The following is a 21,435-nucleotide window of genomic DNA, read 5'->3' on the forward strand; positions in this document are numbered from 1 at the left end:
GAATCACAATGACTAATACTGTTGAGCAGTCATCACTCCAGCCTCCATCCAAAGGATGCCACACACATGCCTGCATGTCATCTTCAAGACAACGCTGATAAATTAAGCAGGTGCTATTATTATCCCAAATCTACAGGTGAGAAAAACACTTAGGGCAGTGCCCAGGATTTCTGGTAGGCACTATTTTTTATTAAATTATAGAAGCTAAGAAATCAGGTCAGCTTGTGAGCAACAGAGTAACTCTAAGTGTGTGAGTCGCTCAGTCATGTCCTACTCTTTGTGACCCCACGGACTGTAGCCCCCCAGGCTCCTCTGTCCATGGAATTCTCCAGGTGAGAATACGAGAGTGCGTTGCCATTCCCTTCTCCAGGGGCTCTTTCCGACCCAGGGATGGAACCCATATCTCCCGAATTGTAGGCAGATTCTTTACTGTCTGAGCCACCAGGGAAGTTCACTCAAACCAAACCCTAAAAGGTTTCCCTTTACTAACTCTATGACTTGGGCAAGTTTGAAAATCAAACCAAAGCTAATCCAGGGGAGTGAATTTTAAAGTTTGTTGAGAGTTGCATCATATCAACTTAAGTTTCAAAACAGTTAATGGCTTATTAAGTATTTCAAAATCAATGAGCTGAATTTAATTAAATGATTTGAAGATACCCAGGCTGTGTAGTGCTTTTATTGAGGTCAATAAAAGGGAGCTAAAAATTACCTTTCTCAAGAATCTTGAAATAAGAACCAAGTAAGGGCAAGCAGAGACAATAAGGAGACAGTCAGCCCCTAGGATCAATGGGACCCACTAGGAAAAGAGTTTCCAGATCTCCCTTGGAGGGTCAAATGACCACAGCTCACTGGACCAGGCAGATTCCCCTAGTGAGAAGCATTCCCTGAGAGGGGAAGCTGGAAGAGCAAATTAGGAAGACAGCATTCCGATGATTGACATGAAAATGACTGGGGGGAGAAGGTGGACGGCTGGTCAGCAGCCCTTGCTCATCCACATTCAGTTCAGCCCCACACACCTCCATTTAGCATTTTCTTAGTGTTGGGAATGATGATAAGCTCTGGGAAGCATGCAAAGGTGAAAAAAATAAAACAGTGCCTATCCTCCTGAGTTTACACCTGGCAATGTGTTTCACCAGAAGAAAACCCAGCAACCATGTGGCACAGGGAATTCAAACCCTGAGCTTGAATCTTCACTCCACTCCTCACTTGGTGCCTGGCCCGAGTTGTAGGCTCTCTCTGGACCTTCATAAGAATAATGGTGACTAATATTTGCCTGGGAAGATCGTTGTAAGGATGGAAAATGAGGTAAGTGTCTATAACAAATGTCTGACACAGAAAGTGAAGAGGAGTCCGTGATAAATCCATGTTGCTTTCCTTTACTTACCCCCAGCAAGAAATAGAAATCTCTTACTTACACCCTCAGTCTCCCACATCTTCATTTCAAACTAGACCTTGACCTCAACTATTACAGCAAAAGGGAGGTCACAGCAGAAAAGTTAAGAAGCAAATTTTTCCCTTCAGAAACTACGGAAGCCCAAGTCCAAAGAGTATAAAGACAACTTGGCATGTATAAAGTATAAAGACAACTTTCAGGATGGACATTAGAGGGACTTCCCTGGTGTTTCAGTGGCTAAGATTCGGTGCTCGCAAGGCAGGGAGCCCAAGTTCAATCCCTGGTCAGGAACTAGATCTCACAAGCCTCAAAGAAGAGTTCATGTGCCTCAACTAAAGATCCCAAGCACCGCAACTAAGACCAAGTGTAGCCAAATAAATGAAACGTTTTTTAAAAAGAAGAAGAGTGGACTTTAGAACCTGACCACATTCTTGTTATCCACCTGCCCCCAACCTAGGGATAAAGATGGCAGTGCTGTAAAACAGAGCACACTTGTTGACAGAAAGCTGCTTAGAACCTGAAAAAGGAGATGCCCTTTTCTAATCCATCAGCCCAGATCTGGAGCCACTTCTAATTTGCACAAGAAATTAGGCCAGCAGCAGCTTTGTCCTTCCCCACCCCTGTGCTTAAAATGTGACACTGTTGCACTTCTAGCCCCAGTTTGAGAAAACAACAAAATCCTAAACCTGTAGTCACATAACTTATTCATTTATTCAGCAAGTATTTACTCAGCCCCTACTGTGTGCTCTGGAACATTTTCTACTCCTTGCATCCCCTGGGCTGCCTTTAATCTCTCTGTTCCATCTCTATGTGCCCTGCAAGCCTCTAGTCTACAATCTATTTACTGTTTCTTAGCCAGCATCCACCTCCTGACAAGTGGGTCTGCCATCCTTTTCCTCCAGGATAGAACATTTTTCTATACTTCCCTGTCCCCCAGGCTTTATCTCTTTCTTCATGGCTTAATTCGAAACCCTTCATCCTTTTAAGGCTCAGTTCCTCTTGCTTCCTTTCCCTCATTTCCCATATTCTATCACCAATATATGATCTCAACTCCTCACACAACAGCCTCTGGAGAGAAGAAAGGAGGTTGAAAGAAAGTAATTCATTTGCTGTGGTTACCCAATTCATGAGTAGTTCAATTCAACAAATTGTGTACAAATAGTAATGGTAATGACAATACCATTATAATACTCACTTGAAACTGAGATGAGAGAAGGGTCACAGTTATTGATAGAGGACAAGTCTAAGGATTGACCATGGGAGTGAGTGTCATGAGGTGGGGTTAGGGCAGGGTCACGGGAGGAGAGAATCCCACCCACCCCCAAAAAATAAGAAAAGATTTGAAAAAATAACCCATGAGGTTAAAACAGCCATCAGGAAGTTTGACAGGAGTGATGTGGGAAAGCAGGATCTGGAGCCACATGCTTAAGGAAGGAAAGTGTATGTGTGAAGAAGGACATGGCAAAAGACAACCAAGTGGGAAACAGACGAATGGCTTGAGAGCGAGAGCTAGTGAGGAGAGCTGAGGGTGGGGTTGGAAATGGTCTGGAAGTAGTCCTGAGAATACCTCTGGTCTTAATCTGTTTAGGCTGCTATCACAAAACTGCCAGAGCCTGGGTGGCTTATAACAAAATTTGTTTCTCACAGTTCTAGAGTCTGAAAGTCCAAGATCCAGGAATCAGTGGATTTGGTGTCAGGTGAGAACTAGCTTCCTGGTTCATGGATGGCTATCTTCTCCTGTGTCCTCTTAAGGTGGAAGGGACAGAGGGAACTCTCTGGGGTCTCTTTTATAAGGGCACTAATCTCATCCATAAGGGCTCCACCCTTATGACCTAATCACCTCCCAAAGGCCCTAATACCATCACACTGGGGATTAGGTATTAATGTTAATTTGTGGGGGTCACATTCAGTCCACTGTATGTACCCTGCTTGTAGGCTCAAGTGAAAAGGCGCAGGACCCTGTGGTCCCTCCCTATCAAGGTCTTCCACCTGCCTTTTGTCTGTGGAAAAACTTCAGTCAAAGAATAAATTTAATCAGAGAAATGAGAAAATGCAGAAGCAAAGAAAAATAGTCCAATAAGACTAAATAATAATAGTTTAGTCAGTAAGCAAAGTCCTTCTCTAAAGGAACCTTTAGTTCCTTCTCAAGGGCTATAGATAATATTCTGAGCCATATCCTGTGAGCTGTCTTATAGATACTGAAACTCCAACCAGGCAGAAGAAGTTAACTACACAATGACCAGACTGTTGTACTTAGTCATTCAAACATGTCTGGCTCTTTGAAGCCCCATGGACTGCAGCCAGCCAGGCTCCTCTGTCAATGGAGAGTCTCCAGGCAAGAAAACTGGAGTGGATTGCCTTGCCTCCTCCAGGGAATCTTCCCAACTCTGGGATCAAACCCATGTCTCCTGCATTGCAGGCAGATTCTTTACTGACTAAGTTACCAGGGAAGCCCAAGAATACTGGAGTGGGTAGCCTACCCCTTCTCCAGGGGATCCTCCTGATCTAGGAATTAAACCGGGGTCTCCTGCATTGCAGGTGGATTCTTCACCAGCTGAGCTACCAGGGAAGAAGATCAGACTGTAGCCATGACATAAACTGCCACAATTCCGAGAACTGGCCTCAAATAAATGGAAACAAACTGGCCTTGGAACTGAAGATTAACTGCACATAAAACAATCAAGGTGTCACTGGTCAGACCACCAATGACCAGTTTCAAGATGACTGTCAGAGCTGACTGTGCTGTTTCTGCATGTAGCCCCTTCCCTCTTGACCACTGATTGTCAGTGGGGAGAGTCAACCTTTGGACAGGGCCTGCCCTCCTCTACCCAGTTGCCAGCATCCACAGTAAAGCAAGCTTTCCTTTCCACCAACCTTGCCTCTTTATTAGTTTTTGAGTGGTGAGTAGCCAGACCCCACTTTTAGTTACACAAGGAGTGTTGGAGAGAAAACGGCCAACACCTGCAAAAGAACCAGTGTCCTGGGGAGAACCAGATCTCCAGTGTAGCAAGAAGGTGAAGAGAATATTCAGAGAAGTGAGGTATAGAGGGGATGTTGTGAGGCTACCATGGAAGGGTTTCAAAAGTTGAGGAGGAGTGAGATATAGAGTCAGAAAAGGGATAATGAGGCCATGTGGAGATCAGAGTCCGAAGGATGAGAGATGACTTGGGAAATCGGGGCTGACATAAATGGAGAGGAAGGCAAGGTGGATCAGTGCAGGACCCCAGGCAAATAGTAGTGGCACAGCTGTAGGTGGCAGGAGCCAGTGGGTGAGGGTTGGCCTGGAGCACTCAGAGTTCTTGCCCATTGCAAATTTACAATCTCTTGGAGGAAACCCATATAAAGTGACAGAACAGTGCACCCCGGATTACCTTTGGGATTCAAAAACTGTGGAAGCCTATAGGAAGGTCACCCAACTCAAATAAGGAGAGCCAAGGAAAACTGAGGGGGGGCAGGGAGGGAAAGAGAGAGAGAATAGAAATAGAACTCCATGAAATTACTGACACTACCAGAAAATAATTGAGATACTCCTCCTACAGCAATGAATCTTTGTACTACACATGATCTTAGCCAAAAGGCCAAGTAGATATGAAGTGAGTCTTTGTACAAATGAACCATAAACTTTAAAAGTTGTGCAATACTTTATATTCACATTATTTGAATAGCCTTTGATGTTGCCAGAGTGAAATTTATTGCCTTTGGCTAGAGAACTTTTCAAGATTTACACAGCAAAGGGTGAGTATAATACAGTCTTTAATATAAGTTGTAAAATTCTAAATAGATATAAATTAGAGATTGAGTGTAAAACAATAGAAAACATTTTAAAAGCTAAGAGTTTAATACAACCCTCTCTATTACTTGAAATGTCTAAAATTATCTCTGGTATTTAGGGTGATGGTTATAAACAATCATATTGATGGCAACTTACTCAACTCCCCTATCTAAATTAGCTGTCCTCTTTCTATGTCAACATTTGTTGAGTGCTTAAATGTACCTTCTGTAATCCTCATAACAACCTGAAAGATAATAATTTCCATTTTTAGATAAAATAACCTGCCGTGTTCCATAGCTAGTGAACAGCTAAAGCAAATTCACAACTGTCTGTTAACACCCCTGCCTCTTCCCTTACACTGTGATGCAGTAACATTTTCAAGATTTTTTAATTGCAAAAAGCTATTCATGTTGTCCACACTAGTCAGTGATCCACTAACCACTTTCAGAAGTCTCAAGGAAAAATACTATTGATTAGATCCAAGAAGCTTTTTATATGACTGTTAATACATAAAGCAGAATAAAATATAATGGTAAGAATCTCCCTCTCAGGAACTCTGCAGATCACTGGCTAGTTTAGTGAAGTGAATCTGGTTGGGTTCAGTAGAAGGAACACACTGGAGATAGGCTGACAAGGCTGGCCAGCAAGAAAACCCTAATGGGAACACTCATAACACCATATCTAGAGAGCTGGTGTTGAAAATAGACTTAGTCTACAAAGCATCCTCGTAAAACAAACAAACAAATAAAAAAGGTATCTGTCAGCCCATAAAGATGAGTTGCTAGTCTAATGTAGAACATTTATTCATCCTAAAATAAACCCATGAGATTATGTTTTTTAAAGACAAAAAGTTTCAATCAGGGGTGACTGGAGACAGTGATGTATCAATCTTCATCAGCATCTATAAAGTTCAGACAAAATATTTGCAAAGCCCTAATTCATGTCAGATGATAAACCCCAAGGTTTTGTGCAACACAGTTTAAACAATTAAAATTATGTATTACTATCCTTTGCATGGCTGTTCACTTATTTAAATAATTCCCTCTATGGGGGCATTTAATTAGTTTCTATTTTTCTCCAATGTATACAGTGTTATAATCAATGCCCTTTTACATTACATACGTTTTGGCATAATTCTTTGTTTCTTTAGAATAAATTCCTAGAAATCTGGGTCAAAGCACAGACACTGTTTTGAAGCTTTTGATAGATAGATATTGCCAAAATGTCCTCTAAATATTCAAATACACAATGTTCAGATTTCTAGCTCAATGAAAGTTTCTAGGATTCTTCTAAGGAAGATATTAGATCCAGAATCATGGGTTTGAGCCCTGTCTTTACTGTTTGAGCTGTGTCACCTGAGTCAAATTACTCAATTCTACTGTTTCTGTTTCTTGATCTATAAATTGGTTGTGTGTGTGCACGCACATGCTCAGTTGTGTCCAACTCTTTGTGACCCCATGGACTATAGCCCACCAGACTCCCCTATCCATGGAATTTTCCAGGCAAGAATAGTGGAGCAGGTTGCCATTTCCTCTTCCAGGGGAACTCCCCCACCCAAGGATTGAATCTCTTACGTCTCCTGCACTGGCACGCAGATTCTTTATCACTGCGCCACCTAGGAAGTCCATCTGAGAAACTTGGTTATAATATCAGTATTCAACTCATAGAGTTCCTTTATTGTTGTTCAGTTGCTAAGTCATGTCCGACTCTTTGCAGCTCCATCGACTGCAGCATGCCAGGCTCCTCTGTCCTCCACTATCTCCTGGAGTTTGCTCAAATTCATATCCATTGAGTCAACCACACTATCTAACCACCTCATCCTCTGCTGCCCCCTTCTCCTTTTGCTTCACTCTTTCCCAGCATCAGGATCTTTTCCAATGAGTAAGCTCTTTGAATCAGGTGGCCAAAGTACTGAAGCTTCAGCTTCAGAGTCAGTCCTTCCAATGAATAATCAGGGTTGATTTCCTTTAGGAATGCCTGGTTTGATCTCCTTGCTGTCCAAGGGGCTCTCAAGAGTCTTCTCCAGCACCATAGTTCAAAAGCATCAATTCTTTGGCACTCAGCCTTCTTTATGGTCCAACTCTCACAGCCAAACATGACTACTAGAAAAACCATAGCTTTGATGATATGGACCCCTTTGACAGCAAAGTATTCACTATCTTGGTTTGTCATAGCTTTCCTTCCAAATAGCAAGCATCTTTTAATTTCAAGAATTAAATAAATCAATGTCTGTAAATCGCTTAGAACCAGGCCTAGTAAGAAGCCTTGCATAAGTGATTGCTATTATAATTACCCTTGGATCTTATATTTTTCTACTTCAAAACCAATTTTTAAAAAAGAATTAAGGGAATATGAATTTGCCTTTTTTTCACTTTTCCCAAATTAAAATATTTTTTAAAACCCAGTACATAAACAGCACTTCATAGAAAATATTATATTTTAATAACACTAAAATTTAGGAAGAACACAATGTCAGAATAAATGACTTTTATTCTTACATTTAACTTTAAGATGAAATTTTTATTTATACTTGTTTTTCTCATTTCTTCATGGAGCAGTGAATACGTTATTTGTTCACTGTGTTTGAGAACCACTGGACAGCAATATTTTCCAAAACCCCTACATTTCTATTTTTTTACTAATTCATAGGTAAAGGTTTTAAACTTAAAAAAAAAAGAATTATAGGTTTAAACAGTAGCTTTTGTGAACTATGCAAATAGAAGATAGTAGAATCATAAGGTCAGCTTTCTGACTTTGCAAGATACAAATAATAGAGGAAAAAACATTATTTTTATATGGTTGTAAGAGAAAATAAAAGTGAAGCTTAAACCCATTCTTTGGCCATGAAGCCTGACACTGCTACTTCTATTCTGAGAGGAATTCCTATAAAGTTCTTGAAGTAGAAATGAAATTTCTGAGCACCTAAGAGCCAAATCATTTGTGAAAGATCCAGACCTTGAATTAACTCCAAGCAAGACCTAGAAAGGAACACAGAATTCTTAGGGAAACCACATGAACTAATGGCAGCAAAGACATTAACCACCGATCTCTCCATCCATAATTGTCTCCATCTTGAAAACAATTTGTCTTGGATGAAGGATGCTATTGCGTGATTTGTCAATCAGCTTTCCAAGTCACTCACTAATTGTCAGGTACATATTTACCAAAAAGCTAATGGTAACAACCAGCATTTGATGAGCACACACTAGGTGTCCTGCAGTGCTCCTGGCCTCCTCTCCTTTCATCATCACGGCTATTCTCTGTGACACGGCAATATTGTTCTCATTTCTATTTTAAAGGGGGCGGAACTGAAACTTGGAAGACATTAGAAACTTGGCTCAAAGTTTACACAGATGGAACCAGATCACAAACCGCGACAGCTAACTCCATGGTCTTACTCTTAACCGTTGTGCCACACTACCTTTCTAGATCCTATCTTATTGTTTTTAAATCTTAAGGGGAAAGACAATAATACTTCCTCATCTCACAAGAAGAGAAAGCATGCACCAGTCATAAATGAGCATCCTGGAAACGACCTGAACTCAGTAAATCTTCCATCACAGGCCAGGCTCCCTACTTTGTTACCCTTGGCAGATACCAGCATTGGCATTCTCAGTTCTCTCTTTTTAAAATGAGTGATGTCTGAACAAACAAGGAATTCATAGGGGCAAATGATTCAATCAATTTTTCTTTCCTTAAATTCAAAGTTGGCTCCTAGTTAACAATTTAGATGGGGGATAGTGTAGGAAAGGAAGAAGATGCTAAGATTCTTAAGTATTATTTTAGGAGATTGGCAATTATTTCATTTCTTTTATTAATTATACAGCTAGCAAGGCCATTGTTGCTGCTAAGTCACTTCAGTCGTGTCCGACTCTGTGCAATCCCATAGACGGCAGCCCACCAGGCTCCCCCATCCCTGGGATTCTCCAGGCAAGAACACTGGAGTGGGTTGCCATTTCCTTCTCCAAGTAAGGCCATAGACCCAATCAAAAAATGGACAGAAGACCTAGAAATACATTTCTCCAAAGAAGACATAGACGGCCAATAGGCATATGAAAAGATGCTCAACATCGCTAATTATTAGAGAAATGCAAATCAAAACTACAATGAGGTACCACCTCACACCCGTCAGAATGGCCATCATTAAAAAATCTACAAATAACAAATCCTGGAGAGGGTGTGGAGAAAAGGGAACTGTCCTACATTGTTGGGAATGTAGGCGCTATAAAAATGTAGGCACTATAAAAAACAGTATGAAGATTCCTCAAAAATCTAAAAATAGAGTTGCCATATGCTCCAACAATTCCTCTCCTGGGCATATATCCAGACAAAACTATAATTCAAAAAGATACATGCACTTCAATGTTCACAGCAGCACTATTTACAATAACCAAGACATGGAAGCAACCTAATGTTTATTAAAAGGTGAGAGGATAAAGAAGATGTGATATATATATATAATGGAATACTACTCAGCCATAAAAAAGAATGAAATGATGCCATTTACAGCAACATGGATGGACATAGAGATTACCACACTAAGTGAAGTAAGTTAGAAAGAGAAAGACAAATACCATATATCACTTATGTGTGGAATCTAAAATATGACACAAATGAACATATCTATGAAGCAGAAACAGACTCACAGACATAGAGACTTGTGATTTCCAAGCGGGAGGGAGAGTAGGGGAAGGGTGGATTGGTAGTTTGGGACTATCAGATGCAAACTATTATATGTAGAATGGATAAACAACAAGGTCCTACCATATAGCACAGGATATATCCAATATGCTATAATAAACCATAATGGAAAAGAAATTTTTAATTTTAATTAAAAAAATAGTAAGGTCATCAGAATGACAGGCACACATGAAGAAGAAATTTATTTATGAATTATGGTACTGACAGCCAAGGACTGTGGAGGTTCTGAGATTATGCCCTGCAAATTAACCTGTAAGCCTGCCATGGATTCATGAATGATGGTACAAACCATGATACTCCTGAGTAAGACACAAAAGAATTTACCACTCAGACCAACACCGCTAACCAAAGTATCAGCACATTCTTGCACTGGTTCCCAGAGTCCCAGAGTTCCACAGGATGACAGGAAGGGGGCCAGATACCATCTGCACAAGCACTGGTTTGCATGACAGGAGAGGAGCCCTGACTCTTTCATACCTTTCATTACATGTGTGTGCTCTGTCGTGTCAGACTCTTTCTCGACCCCATGGACTGTAGCCTGCCAGGCTCCTCTGTCCATGGGATTTCCCAGGCAAGAATACTCGAGTGGGTTGCCATTTCCTTCTCCGGGGGATCTTCCCGACACAGGAAGTGAACTCGTGTCTCCTGTATCCCCTGCATTACAGGAAGATTCTTTACCTCTTGAGCCATTGGAGCTTCTAGAATCTTTCATAATTGGCAGCAAATAAACATGTTCCATTGCTGCAGGAAGTAGTACTTCTATTTTTCAAGGCCATTTACTATACAAGTATCTTTGAAAAGAGGGGCTGGAACCAGTACAATCAATGCCTCTGCTCACACAACATGGAGAAATGTGAGCGACCCATGGGAAACTATCACCCAACAACAACCATTCTGCTTGTTACAAAAGTACATGTTTGAAGGCTGTATCTTGTTTAGACTCAAGGACTTTTCTAAATGCTGCAACACTCAGAAATTATTTGCCAGGCTCCTGGACTATTCCTTTTTGAAAGGGTCTGTTTTGCCACTACACTTGTATTTTATGCAGATCCTAATGAGTCAATGGATTCTAGAAATAAAATGTTCACACAAATGCAGTGTGGAAACTAATCCAAAGCATTCCAAGTTAACATGGAATGTAAATGTACAGTGTAGGTGGTTATACCAAGAAGACTGTTGTATACAATTTTCAATAGCAAAATGATCTCAATAAACAGGGATGAGGCTCTTTTTTGGCCCCATGGTGTGGCTTGTGGGATCTTAGTTCCCTCATCAGAGACTGAACCTGTGCCCCTTGCACAGGAAACATGGAGTCGTAACTACTGGACTGCCAGGAAAGTTCCCGTGAGGCTTTTTTAAAAAGTATGATTCTTAAAGTTCAGATTGGGGCATATTGAATCCCCATCTACTCATTATCTCTTTTGAAAGATCAACTAAAAACAAAAGGAGTATCCTCTCTTAAGACCAGTTTTCTTATAAGAATCTACAATTTTGAGCTATGATATATATTGCCTACTCTACCCTTTATATGAGCCAGAAATTAGACCTGCATTTTACAATCATTATGCATAATTATGAATAAGAACACTATAAACATATTGTTCCTTTATCATAGACCAAAGTTTCACAGACCAATCTCATAGATGAGATTGCACGTATTTGTCCAAGTGAATAAAATAAATATTCTTTTCTTGTATTGTATCGACAGTCTCATTTATTTATTCAAGTCATACCACACAGCATGCAGGATCTTATTCACCAACCAGGGATCAAACTCACATCCCCTGCACTGGCAATACAGAGTCTTAACCACTGGACTGCCAGGGAAGCCCCAATAATGATGATTCTTAATTGCACTCAAGTCAAACTAAATTTTGGGCAAAATACATTCATGTTAAAATGACATGGAAAGGCAGATGGTGGTTGTCAGTATCGGGCCATGGGGTGGGAGAGGTGAAGGTGGTCAAAGGGTGTAAAATTTCAGTCATGAGATAAATATATACATTACATTGGGATATAATGTACAGCATGGTGACTATAGTTAACAACACTGTTTTGCACATTTGAACGTTACTAAGAGAGTGGATCTTAAAAGTTCTCCTTACAAGATAAAAATTATAACTGTTATTGTGGTAATCATTTTGCTATATACATATATCAAATCATTATGTTGTACACCTACAACTAACACAGTGTTATATGTCAATTATATCTCAGTTTTTAAAAAAGAAAGAAATAGAATGTATAATGGTAATAATATACCAAAGCCTATCAGTCCCACTGGCATTTTTTCAGATTGACCACAATCCAGTAAAGGGCCTCACACATAGCTGAAGTGGATGGTTGTCAAACGAGGGAAAATATTGATATAAATGAACAAGCACTCCTCTCTGTCATTTATACCTTGCTTACTCCATTTCTTCCTAAGGAATATTGGTTTCTTTTCCTCTCACCCATCAACATGATCCTCACCCAGAAAACCGCACTAGTTCCTTCTTCCCAATGGCTCACATGATTGAGTCTCATAGAACCATCTTCCAGTACGTAAAAGCTTAGTATAATGAGTTTCAGAGATCTATATTCAGAACATTCCGTGTAAGTATTTCTTTTGCCTGCCGTAACTCTAGATAGCAGACCTGAATTACAAAAAGCAAAACAACCAATGAAGCTTGAAGGCAAACCATTCTGTTCCTCACATCTATAGGTTTATAGCTGAACTCCATGCAAGGCATTTTCATTGTCATTTCTCTAAGTTTTTTGAATGTTGTTCTAAGTCTTATACTTTCCCATTGATTCGCACATGCCAATGCCCCACATCATTCATAAAATGAAACAGTAGCAAAGATTTGCTGCTTCAAAATGAGGACATACTGACTTTTCCGCAAATTCATTTTATCCAGGTATAAATACCCAAATACTGACAAAGAAACATGGGAAGATGTGCCGTGATATAGAATTGCATCTCAAATATTGTTTTTTGATGATGTTTGTCTGGCAGAGTCCTATATAACTGTGTTTCTATAGTTTGGGATACACAGCCCTACAAAATGTGAAATAGAATTGTCTCCTAATTGCAATAAGGCCTGCTTTGGCAAATGGTCAGAAATAAACCCAAAACGTGACTGAAAGACAATTTTTTGATGTTTTAAGAAATGTAACATTCAATGGAATCAGAGGTTGGTCTCAAAAGAGATGTCATTCTCCTTCTTCGAGTCTCATAAAACACAAACACACACAAACATAAATATACACCCTGGAGAATACTTACCAAGAGCTAAGCTCTAAAATTAAAGAATCTATAGAAAATACAATGATGCACCTGAAAATATTGCTTCAGTATTTCAGTATTCAAAAGTTTTCATTCTCTCTTTTGTGTGAAATTCAATTACACAGAAAGAAAACAAATGGAGTAACCAATGAAAATGGCATATGGGATTTTTTTCAATTACTATAAACTGCACTCTAAAACAAAAAGACCATTTACATAGCAATTGCATCTAATGGTGTGCATTTTTCTCCTGTCAGGCTACCTTTGATTTTAAAAATACCTTCTTTGGAGCCTGAAAGCACTAAACCCAGTCATTAACTCCTTTATAACAACAAATTATTTCTCCCCGTAAATGCAAACAATAATAATCTTGCTCTAATCTTGACATTTCTGTCAAAAAAAAAAAAAAAAAACTTTTTAAAACTTTGACATTTTACTAAGAAAGACTCAGTAAGGTATTTACATCTTTCTAGAAATATTTCATCGAGCCCACTGTGAAGGATCTAAAACAGCAAAAAGGAAAAGTAGGAATCTTATTGCTTTAACTTAATGTATTGCTTTAGAATAAGAAAAAAGAAGCTACTCTTATGTACAAATGCAACACTGATAAAAATATCAAAGCATACATCTATAAGATTAATCTTCTAGAAAATTAAAATGCTAAAATTCTTCTTTAGATTCACTTAAATGGCAATATTTAAGAGATGACTCAAGAACAATTAAAATTTTGCTCCAGAAGATGAAAAAAAACGAATTTAACACATTTAGATAGAAACTCTACATAACTCTCCATATAAATATATATAACTATATATGTAACTCTATATTCTATGTGAATAGAGTACATGCAACTGTAATGATATATTTATATAAGTAACTATGCATTATATAAGTAACTATATATTTATATAAGTATAGATAATATATAAGTATATATTCATAAAAGTATTTATATATATTTATATTATACATATAAATTAAATATATATCAGGGTTCAATCCCTGGATTGGGAAGACCCGCTGGAGAAGGGAATACCCACTCCAGTATTCTGCCCTGGAGAATTCCATGGACTTTCCATGGGGTACCAAAGAGTCAGACACAACTGAGCGACTTTCACTTTCAAGAATATATATATGTGTATATATTCACTGTCTAACTTATGTCATTTGAGCTTGAACTGGTAAGGTTATCAAAACACTTACCATAGATGCCCCCCCACCCAAAATTTCACATTTTAATAGGAAACATTCCTTTGAGTCAAAAAGAACTTAAATATCAATGACAAGCTAGTGGTGACATTTGAAACTCTTCTGCCACATGGAAAGCAGACTCTAGCACCCACCTTCTCCCACACCTCAATACAGTACTACGTACCTGCAAAAGTTCTGGAGTTCCACCCATATACACCTGACACAATGGGGCAGTCAGATAACAGATGTCACTACCTGCCAGTCCTCCTCCTGGAGATCATGCAGTGTGGTGCAAAGAGCAATGGGCTCTGGAGGCCACAAACCTGGAATCCAATCCTTTTGCTAATGTTGAATCTTGGACTGTTAGTTTAGTTTAGATGCACAGTCGTGTCTGACTCTTTGTGACCCCGTGAACCGCAGCACACCAAGCCTCCTTGTCCATCACCAATACATCATCACCTTGTCCATCCCGGAGTTTACCCAAACTCATGCCCATTGAGTCAGTGATCCCATCCAGCCATCTCATCCTCTGTCGTCCCCTTCTCCTCCTGCCCCCAATCCCTCCCAGCATCAGAGTCTTTTCCAATGAATCAACTCTTAGCATGAGGTGGCCAAAGTATTGGAGTTTCAGCTTCCATCAGTCCTTCCAATGAACACCCAGGACTGATCTCCCTTAGGATGGACTGGTTGGATCTCCTTGCAGTCCAAGGGACTCTCAAGAGTCTTCTCCAACATCACAGTTCAAAAGCATCAATTCTTCAGAGTTCAGCTTTCTTCCCAGTCCAACTCTCACATCCATACATGACCACTGGAAAAACCATAGCCTTGACTAGACGGACCTTTGTTGGCAAAGTAATGTCTCTGCTTTTTAATATGCTGTCTGGGTTGGTCATAACTTTCCTTCCAAGGAATAAGCGTCTTTTAATTTCATGGCTGCAGTCGCCATGGAGCCCCCAAAAATAAAGTCAGCCACTGTTTTTACTGTTTCCCCATCTATTTGCCATGAAGTGATGGGACTGGATGCCATGATCTTAGTTTTCTGAATGTTAAGCTTTAAGCCAACTTTTTCACTCTCCTCTTTCACTTTCATCAAGAGGCTCTTTAGTTCCTCTTCACTTTCTGCCATAAGGGTGGTGTCATCTGCATATCTGAGGTTACTGATATTTCTCCCAGCAATCTTGATTCCAGCTTTTGCTTCCTCCAGCCCAGCATTTCTCATGATGTACTCTGCACATAAGTTAAGTAAGCAGGGTAACAATATACAGCCTTGACATACTCCTTTACCTATTTGGAACCAGTCTGTTGTTCTTAGATACCACCAATTCAAGAGGGTGGGTTAGTTAGAAAGAAGAACCTGCAAAGGAGTAGAGAAAGATTTCTATTAATATAACCTTCCAGATAGAGTGAGGGAATCAGACTTATTTTATATTTGATAATATGAATAACCAATCTAAAAGTATCAGATATAAATTAGAATAGAATGATGAATGATAAAGTGATGTTTATTCGGTTTGATTCTATACATTCCTGATTGTGTTGATTGTGGTGATGATGATAGAAAATAATAGAAATTACCATATCCTGTGTATTTCCTATGTGTCAGGAAATGATTTAAGTGCTTAGTATTTACCTTTCACAACAACCCGTGAAATAGACAGTATTACACCCCACTTTAAAAATGAGCAAATGTAGAAACTGAGAGGATAAGGAACTAGCTGAAGGTCACACAGATAGTAAGTGATGGAGCTGGGTTTCAGACCCAGAACTGCCTACAACTCCAGAAACTTCACTCTTTCTTACTGAGTATACGCTAACTGGATTTCTAAATGGCTCTGTGGACATTCCAAAAAACAAGAACTTAACAAAGTGCTATTAACTAATCTTTATTATCACATAAATATTACTAACATTACTATGAATGTGATAAATTTCTATATATATATTAAGAACTTTAGGTCTCAAAGTGACCTTTTAGGTAAATTTAATCAACCCTCAAATCTACAAACAAGGATCTGAGCTATCTCAAGTTTCATTGAACAATAACAAAACCACCAGTGGTTCCCATTAGTGCTAGACAAAGTGAAACTCTTTGTTTATATTTGTTGATAATGATGATAATTACAGTTTGAAATAAAATGACAATGCACTAACAGGATAGTATCTGCTTACTCTAGGATTTGACACAAAAGGTTGAAAAGTTTTCAAACCTCATTAACTAACTTTGTTGCTGAACAGTATGACAACCTGGACAAAGGCTATTTGGCTCTCTCTTAATCATTCTGGAATTATCAAAGGTATGTCCTGGTTTAAATTATCCTTCAGTTCAGTTCAGTTCAGTCGCTCAGTCATGTCCGACTCTGTGACCCCATGAATCGCAGCACGCCAGGTCTCCCTGTCCATCACCACCTCCTGGAGTTCACTCAGACTCATGTCCATCGAGTCAGTGATGCCATCCAGCCATCTCATCCTCTGTTGTCCCCTTCTCCTCCTGCTCCCCATCTCTCCCAGCATCAGAGTCTTTTCCAATGAGTCAATTCTTCGCATGAGGTGGCCCAAGTACTGGAGTTTCAGCTTTAGCATCAGTCCTTCCAAAGAACACTCAGGGCTGATCTCCTTTAGAATGGACTAGTTGGATCTCCTTGCAGTCCAAGGGACTCTCAAGAGTCTTCTCCAACACCACAGTTCAAAAGCATCAATTCTTCGGCGCTCAGCTTTCTTCCCAGTCCAACTCTCACATCCATACATGACCACTGGAAAAAACCATAGTCTTGACTAGAAGGACCTTTGTTGGCAAAGTAATGTCTCTGCTTTTGAATATGCTATCTAGGTTGGTCATAACTTTTCTTCCAAGGAGTAAGCATCCTTTAATTTCATGACTGCAATCACCATCTGCAGTGATTTTGGAGCCCCAAAAAATAAAGTCTGACACTGTTTTCACTGTTTCCCCATCTATTTCTCATGAAGTGATGGGACCAGATGCCATGATCTTGGTTTTCTGAATGTTGAGCTTTAAGCCAACTTTTTTACTCTCCTCTTTCACTTTCATCAAGAGGCTTTTTAGTTCCCTTTCACTTAGTGGCTTTTTAAAATTATTATTGATTTGTTTTTTAATCCCTCCATCTTTAATAGGATCATTTTTTCCCATAACCAGTTTACTAGTTATTTGGAAAATGTATTTTTTAAGAAAAAATTTACTATCACTATAAAATGACAAAATTAAATTCTCAGAAGTTTTCAACCTCATTAATAATAATAAAAGACTAAAATGAGATACCATGTTTATGCTGTGAAATTGACAATGGTAAGACTCCCCCCGCAAATTCTTTATGTTGGTCAGGGTGTGAGAAAACAAGTTTATGTGTTTTAATAATACTAGGAAATAAACTAAGGCAGTCTTTCTGGACTCCATTTGGCAATATTCCTTACAGTGTGTTTTTTCAAAAATATGTACTTTACACAATTCCACTTCTAGGAATGTGATCTCATGTTGCCTTGTGTGCAAAGTCTTGCTTATAGTGAGAGTAATATCTGGGGTGTCCATTATAGCAAGAAAGAAGGAAGGAGGGGAGGCAGAGAGGGAGGAAGAAAGGAAGGAAGAGAATTTAAAAAATCAAAATACTCATCAGTAGGAACTGCTTAAATAAATAAATATAGTGCAGTGCATTCATAAAAAATCAACATTATTTTTCTATTAAAAGTGATATTGTGGATAAATATTATTGAAATAGAAATGACTCACCTATGTTACTATTTTTAAAAAATTACAAAACTCAGTGTAACTGTATGCTTCCATTTATATGAATTTCAAGAACAGGCAAAACCAGTCTGTAGCAATAGATATCATAAGAGTGTTTGTCTAGGAAAGTGGAGAGCAGGTGAAGAAAGCAGACTTATTTGCAAAGAGGTAAGGAAACTTTCTGGATTGGTGGAAATGTTCCAACCTCGGAATATAGCTGGAGAGGGAGGAAGAGGAACAGGGTAAGTACATATGGCTAAAGACTCATCAAAAGGTATGATGATTTGGAGAGGACTTTTGGGTGGTGGAATTATGTTTGTTTAGCTTCCTTTTTTCTTTTTTTTCCAAGCTTGTCAACCAGCATTTTAATAGTTAAAATAAACACAAATATACAAATGTATTCAAATAAGCATCAATGACCCTGAAAAGAGAAAGTGTTAGTCGCCCAGGCATGTCTGACTCTTTGTGACCTTATAGACTCTAGCCTGCCATGCTCCTCTGTTCCTGGAATTCTCCAGGCAAGAATAGTAGAGTGGGGAGTCATTCCCTTCTCCAGGGGATCTTCTGTCACCCTTAACCCAGATATTCCTTCCCACCATCTCAACGGGTACTATGTAGATTACCCAAAGCATCAAGGAGCTACTTGAGGTTCGCAGAGCCCTAAGTTTCTGTGGAGGGATACCACTGAGTATACCTGCTGGGTGGAGGTCCTTCCTGGTTTGCACTCGCCAGTCATTTGTTTCATCTTCTAGATAGCTTCACATGCCCAAGTCACATAAGAATTTGGTCATTTTGAGGCATGCTTTAAGTAGATCTTATTAATAGAACCCAAACTCCTCTTAGGTCCAGAGGAGAAACCTTCAAATTACTGAAGGCAATGCAAATGCTTTATGGCCCAGAGAAATTCTTTTGCAGGTGTCCTGCAAGCTCCTAAGTATGATTTTGCCATTAGTTCCAGCACCATGAACAGCTGAGCCTGAGCTCCACCCCCTCCAGTAGAGGGGCCTATTACAGACAAATTAGCCCATCTTTACCAGACGGGGAAGCCTTCTGTGCCAGATGTGTTCAAGGCCAAGGCTGAGTGTCTGCCACTTCTTGCTGGCAGACGTGTTCACATACAGCCCACAACTCTCAGCCTGGGCTGCTGGGTGGTTAACCATGCAGTCACAACTGCCTCCTAGCAATAATAGCACAAACAACCTTGGGGACAGGTGGAAGAGGGAGGGAATAGTCACAAGAAGATGAAACGTGATTGCATTCCTCCTCCTTAAAACCTCTACAGGATGCATACAAATTGAGAACTGAGGTATGTAGGGACAAGTGAGAATGGAAGTCTAGCGTCTCCTTGGGATACAGCCAAGGAAGATGGTGAACAGACAGAATTAAGAGAAGCTTGGGCTTAACAGTGTGGCTTGGATCTGGATCGGGATGTCCACAGGATCTATCTTACTAGCCTGCTAGACATCTTGCCCACAGGACCTTAGACTTACCTGGTCTCAAATTGAACATCCCTGCATTGCCTCTGCCCTGCTACTTCCTTTGCAAAGCCATCTCAGTGAATGATACCCCAATCTACCACTTTATCAGAGAAAGAACCTAGAAGCCATTTTAGACTTCCTCCCTCATCTTCCACACCTGATCAGTTACCAAGTCCTATAGATTCTATCTTCTAAATAATCTTTCTCACCAGCCTTTCCTTCCAGTTTGTGCCACCAGCTGTCACAAAACTTGTTCTCTAATGTATGCCTAACCTTATTAAATTACAAACTGGATCATGCCATTGTCCTAGTCCAGTCTTTCCGTGGCTCTCCATCATCTACCTGGAGGTTTCTTGAGACAATGCCTTCTGCTGCTGCTGCTAAGTCACTTCAGTCGTGTCTGACTCTGTGTGACCCCATAGACGGTAGCCCACCAGGCTCCTCACTGCCAGGTATTTAAATGTGCAAAGTTAATGATATGATATAGCCAAGCAGGAGGCAGTATGGACCTGGAAAAGACCTATCCCACTTAGAGGCATTCAAGCCTAAAGCTATTTTACAACAGCTGCGCTGGCCCAGTAAAACTCTTTCTGAGGTCATTTTGATAACTCCTGTCTATACAACAGAGTCCAAACTCCTTAAACTCCCTGCATTTAGCTCTGTGAGGTAACTAGTATCTGCTTCTTCGGCCTTGTCTTCAGCTATTCTCAGCAAGTAGCTTTCATTTTCCTAAAGATTCTTTTGCACACAGCAGTGCCTTTGAACATGATCTTCCCTTAGCCTGGGCCCCTCTTCTTTATCTTGCCTGGAAACTCTCATTTTAAGACTTCTGCTGCTGGCCTTCTGGAGTCCCAGAGCGGGTAGTACTCTGGACATACATCTGTTATTGTTCTTCTTTCTCAACTTACAAATATTTATTTTTCTTCCCTACTAGACAGTACTTAGGGGACTTGTCTAAATTGCACAAATTATATGTTACAAAATAAACAGCAAAGGCAAAATTTTCTAGAGACAGTTTTCCTCCACAATATTTTAAAGGTTGAAAAAATATTGCTTGAATATCACAGAACACTTTATTTATTTATTTGGTGTTAATTTTGAGTATATTTAGAGAGTTAATGGAGAGTTTAAGGGGCTTCTGAATATGCACTACTCTATGACTTCAGTCTCCGCCCACAAAACTTTATTGAATGTGATATTGCAACAATCTCTTTCTTAAACTTACTATTTTGTACCCAGGTATAGCCGATTAACAATGTTGTGATTGTTTCAGGTGGACAACAAAGGGACTCAGTCATACCATATATATGTATCCATTCTCCCCCAAACTCCCCCCCCCCCGCCCCCATCCAGACTGCCACATAACATTAGATATTGCAAAAATCTTATGCCAGAAAAGCTGCTTTAGGCCTTGATCAGTTTCACAAAATGTTAACAGGATAATATTAATTATTATTGTGAATTTTTAGTGTTCAAAAGAAAGAGAGGAAGAAAGAAACTGTTACAAGTTCCAGTGCCTTTTAAAAAGTCACTTGAAGAAATAAAAGGGAACTCAACTCCACTCCCACAACTGGGTCACAAGCTCCATTGGCAGAAGTAGTTGAGTGCTCAGTCACATGAAATAGTTCTATTTCTCAGAACTTGTCCAAAGGGACCTCTCCTGCCTGCAGAGATAGAAGTAAGGAAAAAAGAATCTTTCCTATACCTTTAAGTTTGACCTGCTTCATTTTTTTCCCTCCCTTCCTGCCCATTGATTTAAGTCATTGGAGAAACATGGAAATAAAATGGGAAGTTGGAAAGGAAAGATATAGTGAAGGATGAAGTGGGGGGCAGTAATGGGGTCTTTCGAGGTATCCATGCCTGCAGTGGCTGAGGTTAAATGAAGTCTATCACAAA

General features: G+C 39.7%; 1 long non-coding RNA gene across 2 annotated transcripts in view; it reads right to left on the reverse strand.

Moving 5' to 3' along the window:
- LOC133247229 (uncharacterized) overlaps positions 1 to 15,265 on the reverse strand; it is a 306,141-nt gene extending 290,876 nt beyond the window's left edge. For both annotated transcript variants that reach the window (XR_009736330.1, XR_009736329.1), the window contains exon 1: positions 14,510 to 15,265. This is a non-coding gene — a long non-coding RNA (uncharacterized LOC133247229). The remainder of the gene's footprint in view (positions 1 to 14,509) is intronic.
- Between the last annotated feature and the right edge of the window lie 6,170 nt (positions 15,266 to 21,435).

The sequence above is a fragment of the Bos javanicus genome, chromosome 5 (genome assembly GCF_032452875.1).
Source record: "Bos javanicus breed banteng chromosome 5, ARS-OSU_banteng_1.0, whole genome shotgun sequence".
Taxonomy (NCBI): Eukaryota; Metazoa; Chordata; class Mammalia; order Artiodactyla; family Bovidae; genus Bos; species Bos javanicus.